This window comes from Chelmon rostratus, chromosome 1 (assembly GCF_017976325.1).
Source record: "Chelmon rostratus isolate fCheRos1 chromosome 1, fCheRos1.pri, whole genome shotgun sequence".
NCBI classification, from domain to species: domain Eukaryota; kingdom Metazoa; phylum Chordata; class Actinopteri; order Chaetodontiformes; family Chaetodontidae; genus Chelmon; species Chelmon rostratus.
The window spans coordinates 9,206,658-9,212,874 of NC_055658.1; positions in this window are offsets into that span (position 1 = coordinate 9,206,658).

Consider the following 6,217-nt stretch of genomic DNA (forward strand, 5'->3'; position numbering starts at 1 on the left):
CTTGTTCGTTTCATTTCAAATCCATTGTGGTGGTGTTTAGAGCCAAAAAGATGAGAATTGTGTCAATGTCCCAACATTTATGGACCTGACTGTTTACAAAGTCACATTGTGGGGACTCATCTTCCTGATGGAGGCAAAACGCAAGTCCCCAAAATGCAAATCATTAGGGTTAGGGAGTGGTTATGGGTATGGTAAGTCTCCAGGAAAAGTCTAAGTTTTTGCATATTCTCTAAAAGTGATGGATTGACTATGTGTGTGTGTGTGCGTGTGCATGCACATGCATGGTGTGTGATTACCACGGGACAAGTAATGAGTGATCTATTCTCAGTGCTGCTTCCCCAATTGAGTTCCATTACACCTTGCTTTGCTCCAGTCAGGTATACTGTAGGCGTGTGTGTGTGTGTGTGTGTGTATGTGTGTGTGAAAGGAAGGCGTCAAGGTTGAAGCACATCAATATCTGAATGAGATGAGACCTTCCTTTTCCAGGCAGACACACACACAAACATGCACACACACACTTCTATCCTTATGGGGACACTCATTGACATAATGCATTCCCTCTCCCCTTAACCTTAACCAACACAATGAACTGCCGAACCCCAACCCTAATCTCACCCTAGCCTCAAACCTCACCCCTGAAACCGAGTCTGTGCCCTCACACACACACACACACAGACACACACAGACACACACACACACACTGTGTTTGCGTGTGTAACCCACCTCTGGGTAAGCACCCCTCACTCAAGGTTCAACATCATCAGTACAATTTTACATGGATATGAAAAATAAAACTTGGCCCATTAAACCAAAAATTGTCCTCAGTTGTCCTAATATGGCATTTTTCAACAGTTTCAAGTGTCTGATGAATGAAAGTGAAAATCAGGTCAAAGTCAAATCTGCTTGTCTGATCTGTCGGGGTCTTGGGCAGAATTCACTCTTTAAGCATGTGTGTTCAAGTTGGTACCAGTCCAGGTGACTGGCTCACAGTTCATCCTCTGGTTCAGTGGCAGCAGAGATCCTGGTTCCTGAGAATCAAGCTGGGAGGATCGCCATCTACTGGGATCGCTGGATCTTCTGCACGGGAGTTTTCCACACAATAAAAGACCTGACCTGCATTTACAAACAGGCTCATAGTCTCTGTTCCACTTTTCTTTAGATTTTAACTCAACTGTTTCAGTTTGGCCAACTTAAATAAGTTTAGTCTTTTTTCTTATCCAAATTACTTTTTGACAATGAACAGCTGTAAAATACTGAAATATCACTTCAGATTAACAAAGCTATTTCAGTAACATCTGCGTCCATCTGACACTGGACTTCTGATGCATCTGGTTAAATCACGCGAGACTCCCGTTTTCCCTAACGCAGACTTGTTGCTCCCTTAGCGATACTCCCACATGTTGGTACAAACATTGCAAAATGAACAATATAACTTAAAGCATTCTCCTTAAAATGAACAGTGATTAAACAGTCCAACCTGAGAAGCACATAGAAAACTGCAGAGCCTTATCCTAAAAACAGTAATAGAGTCAGTGACTTTGGTCAATGGCCAGAAACTGACTTATTGTGCCACACTTGCTCTTATCACTTATCGATGTGATCATCAGTCACTGCTTGTGTGTCCATGCATGTGCACAAATCCGTCTGTGTGTGTGTGCATGTGTTTTACTCAACCAATTATGTCATTGCATTAAGCAACAGGAGCTGGCACCTTACACTTTTCATGTAATCATTCATTAGTGAGAGGAGAGCTTTATGAGTGTTTAACCCAACAGACAGTTTATTGTGCACACAGGAATCAGACATACACAGTGACAGTGAGGACCACAGGTAGGCAGAGACAGAGAATGAGTTTGGCTCGCTTAGGCAGTGGGTCCAGGTGTGATATGGCTCTAGGTGGTCGAAGGCAGAGGCACAGGTGCGTCAAAAAACATCCAACAGAGAGAGTCAGAGCAGAGAATACGACCACTTGAGCAAACAGATGAAATGAAGAGCCAGAGTTTATAAACTGTGGTGGTGATTGCGTGATGAGCCTCACGTTTGCAGGTGGAGAGGCAGTGGGAGGAACCAGGTAACCACGCCCAGCTCAGCACAGACACACAGAAGACACACAGGAGGAGAGAGAGACACACAAGAACCACAAGGAGGAGGCGAAAACACATAAACACAGGGGACAAACATAGAATCCTGACAGTGTGTGCAGATACATATACACCAAGACCGAAACTACAGGATAGAAAAAAAAACTGGGGGCCAACTTTGTCCCCTAGTTCCAAGGTATTTTCTGAGAGCAATCTGCCCACTGGATTGTGAAATTTCTTGTGTATAAATGAAACCATTGGCCTGATGGTGGCTCGAGGGGAAACGTCAGGGGGTCAACCAAACTCCTGATGTAATTATGCTCCAGAGAGTTGGACTGCTGTGTGTGGGTACGTTTCTAGTTGCCTGTTAAATCCCAGATATTCTGGAAAAAAGCTGAAAATTTGTTTTTAAAAAATGAACTCTTTAATTGTTTCCTGAGATGGAAAGTTGGCTAATAAAAGAACAGAAGATGCAATAAGGGTTGTGATGCTTCTTCTACTGTATACACAGTTGTAATTCTGCCATCGTCAGAAAGCCAAAATAAATCAAGTATACAGTGAGTGACTGGAACATGGGGCCCTTACCATCCTCTCATCACCAGTGACTGATAACAACACCACAGTGTACACAAACAGATCAAAAGGGACAAATTAACCAATTAAAAACTGCTATCTTGAGTATTAAATCCCATCATATGAGACTTACTGGTGTTTTGTCATTTAGTTGTCCCTTTTTTAATATATTCACAAGCATGTTCAACAGTTGATGGAAAAATGCACTGATTCACATTTTATTTAGCAGATTTTTTAGGAATTTGCATAAACCTTAAAGTTTAATGGAAAATAACTTGTGAGGCTGTTGGTAGTGTTAAATACACACACACTACCACACAGAATAGATGGTAACAGGCTAAATAAGACATGACCTACTTCAGCACATTTGTAGGATTTTTGCCCTTTGAGTTTTTGTTTGATTGTGTGGTTTTCCAAATTATTGGGGAACCAGTATTTGAGTCAAAATAGACTGGATATTAGGGTTAAGGTGGGACATCAGGTAACTGAGTTGAATCACATGATCTCATCCAGAAAATATAAATATTTGAAAAAACAAACAAACAATGCTGCTGCCATGGAGTTTTGGAAAACTAATTTGCATATTGTGTGCCTTTGTTGCATCATCACATCCGAAAGAGTTAACATACTGAACACACACTCAGTACACACTCTTCAGGTATCTGCAGGTGTTCGCATTTTGAGAGACTCTTGTTGGAAAGATCGACAGCATCGTATCTTCTATGTTTACACGAGAATTGATGACTTTGGCCTCCGGAAAAGATCAAGGTAAGTTAAGAGCATCCAGCCAGAGCTTGTAGTAGTGTAGTTGTGTATTTTTCAAATCCTGAAAACTAATCTTTAATGTGGTGCAATGCTCTGGCCAGCTGATGGAGGATGAAATTCATAGTTTTAAGTCGGATCTCATAACGTGCCTCTTCCTGGTCAGGGTTCTGCCCCACACGGAACTTCTGTTGGCCCCGGATAGCCGGCCTCAGTCGGTGAGCAGAGCCGTACGTGACAGGGCTGGGTCGCCCCCATGACGATGGTCGCCCCTCTCCTATCATCGCACCTCATGTTTGTGGAGACCCTGGTGCTGAATCATTTGCAGACAACCTAATTCTGGGTCAGGGTTTCGTACGTAGCAGAGCAGCTCCCTCACTGCGATCTATTGAAAGTCAGCCCTCGATCCAAGCTTTTGTCGGCCGCGGGCCCCACTGACACCCCCCCCTACCAGGGGCACAAGGAGGCTGCGGCCAAATCTCTTAGTTTATTTGTTTTGTTTTGTTTTTTTGAGGGTGCTCGGACTTTTTTCATGACTTGATTTCATATTTATCTCAGGAATAAAATCAGGATTACTCAAAACTTAAGAGAGTTTTGGAAGTAGAAATGTAAAGACAAAAGAATGTGTCTGTTTTTTTAGCTAATGTCAAGGACAAGTACTCTCAGCTCGCTCCGCTGGGTGCAGGAGGCTTTGGCTCTGTGTATGCTGGTTTCCGCAACTAAGACAATTTACCAGTATTACAAACACATGCTCTCTCTCTCTCTCTCTCTCTCTCTCTCTGTGTCTCTCACTCACACACACACACACACACACACATTATTCAACATTCACTGATGCTCAGGAAGTACCAACCAATGATTGTGTCTTGCAGGTGGCCATCAAGCGGCAGAGGGGCTGTGAGATATGTGGTGAGTGATTTCATCTGATATTGAAGAGTAACTGTCTAATTCAAACTAAAACATGAATGTTAAACATTTCTTTCACAACTCTACTTTGGATGAGTGATCACATCCTGCTCATTATTAACCTATTCTTCTAAAAATGAAGCTGCTGGAACTTTCGGTTATAACCACTTGGTATATATGTGTTGATATTCTTCAGATGTGCAACGGGAAGGTGTTTCACGTCATTGTTGAGGTGGCCCTCATGCTGAAAGCTGCAGGTCCACCAGGATGAGGCGGACAGTCCGCTGCTGTGGCCCTGCTAGACTGGTTCATGCTCGGCCAGGAGTTAATCCTGGTAATGGAAAGACCAGCCCACTCAACGGACCTCCTCAGCTACCTAAAATCCCGTGGATTTTGTTCAACAGTTTTATCACAGTTTTTTATTGGTGTGTTCAGATTTCACGGCACAGTATAAAGGCCTGGCCACACAACAAAGTCACAAAGCAACGTTCATCCACCGCTCGTTGCAAAACAGGTGGTGGTAGATATGGAGTGACGTAGGAAATACTTTAGTTAATGCACTACTGCAGCTAGAAAGCAAACGGTTGATGGTCAGCCAAGAATGCGGCGGTTTGCCACAATCATGGCTGCAGTAGCTCTCTGTGTTAGCTAGCGTGCTGAATATCAGTTGGAAGGCGTGTTAGCTCAGTTGCTAACAGGACAGTGAATAACTGGTGTGTAAACATGCTTCTTATATGAAGCAGTTTACACCCTGAGAGAAGAGGTGAAACAAAAGTGGTGCAGCACGGCTCACAGCTATGACAGCATCCTCCCGCTTAGACTCTCCACCTCTCTGTTCTCTCAAAAGTCAGCAAGACGGCTGCTATTTAGTCCAAAACACCAACGTGTCAAAGTTCACCATAGCTGAACTTCATACAGAAGGTTAGTGTGGATTTACCTTCCCATCACTGACAACTCCACTGATTGCATCTATTCCATTGAAATGAATCGATTTTGGTTTTAAATGCTGGTGTGACTGGACCTTTGCAAGAAAATCTGAGTTCATGAATAAAAACCACATGGAGCTCATTTATTGGTATATCATTGCCACATTTGACACAGTCAGGTCATCATCATTATGCTGTTTGAGACAATTTTCCAACCTGTTGAGAATCTGAAGAAAATACTCTGCTACAATCGCTTCAACTCTTTCTCTCTGGGTTTCAGATGATCCTGGGACAGGACAGGACATTAAATTACAAAATGTCCAGGTTCAGCTGGACTCCGTTCTACCGAGAGTGTGAATCATTGACTTTGGCTGCGGCGGCTTCTCAAGAGTCTCTGTTATTTCAGGTATTTTTTGATTTAGTGTTCTGAAATTTTGATTTAGTGTTCTGAAATCAAAAGTTGACATGACAGGAGATTTCGTCATATTTAGTCATCCTTCTTAATTTGTTGTCATTGAAACGCTGCATATTCAGTCTCATCTTGGTCGAACAGAACCAGGAACATTTTAGTCTACTTTTAGTTGATTGAAACAACTGATTAGCCTTGTTTCAGTCACTGATCAATTAGCTCTTAGCATTTCAGTCAAACTTCTGCAAACATCTTCCATTTTCAGATTAAAAGTCATGAGATGATCAAAGTCATGACAAAGCGAATGAATGTCTGTACAGAGTTTTATGGCAATCCCATCCCACAGAAACTGCCAGCCTGAAACCATCTTAAGCATGTAGCTAGAATCATGTATTAGTATAAGGTTAGAAAGGTCAGAACAACGACTGATGGTGTTATATAAGGTTGCAGTTTCTTTTGAGCGCACTCTCACCCAGTGTGTCCTCAAGTGAAAGCAGTTTTTTCTTTTTATTCTACCTATTCTATTCTACCTATTTATTCTATTCTGTTTTCTGTTTTGA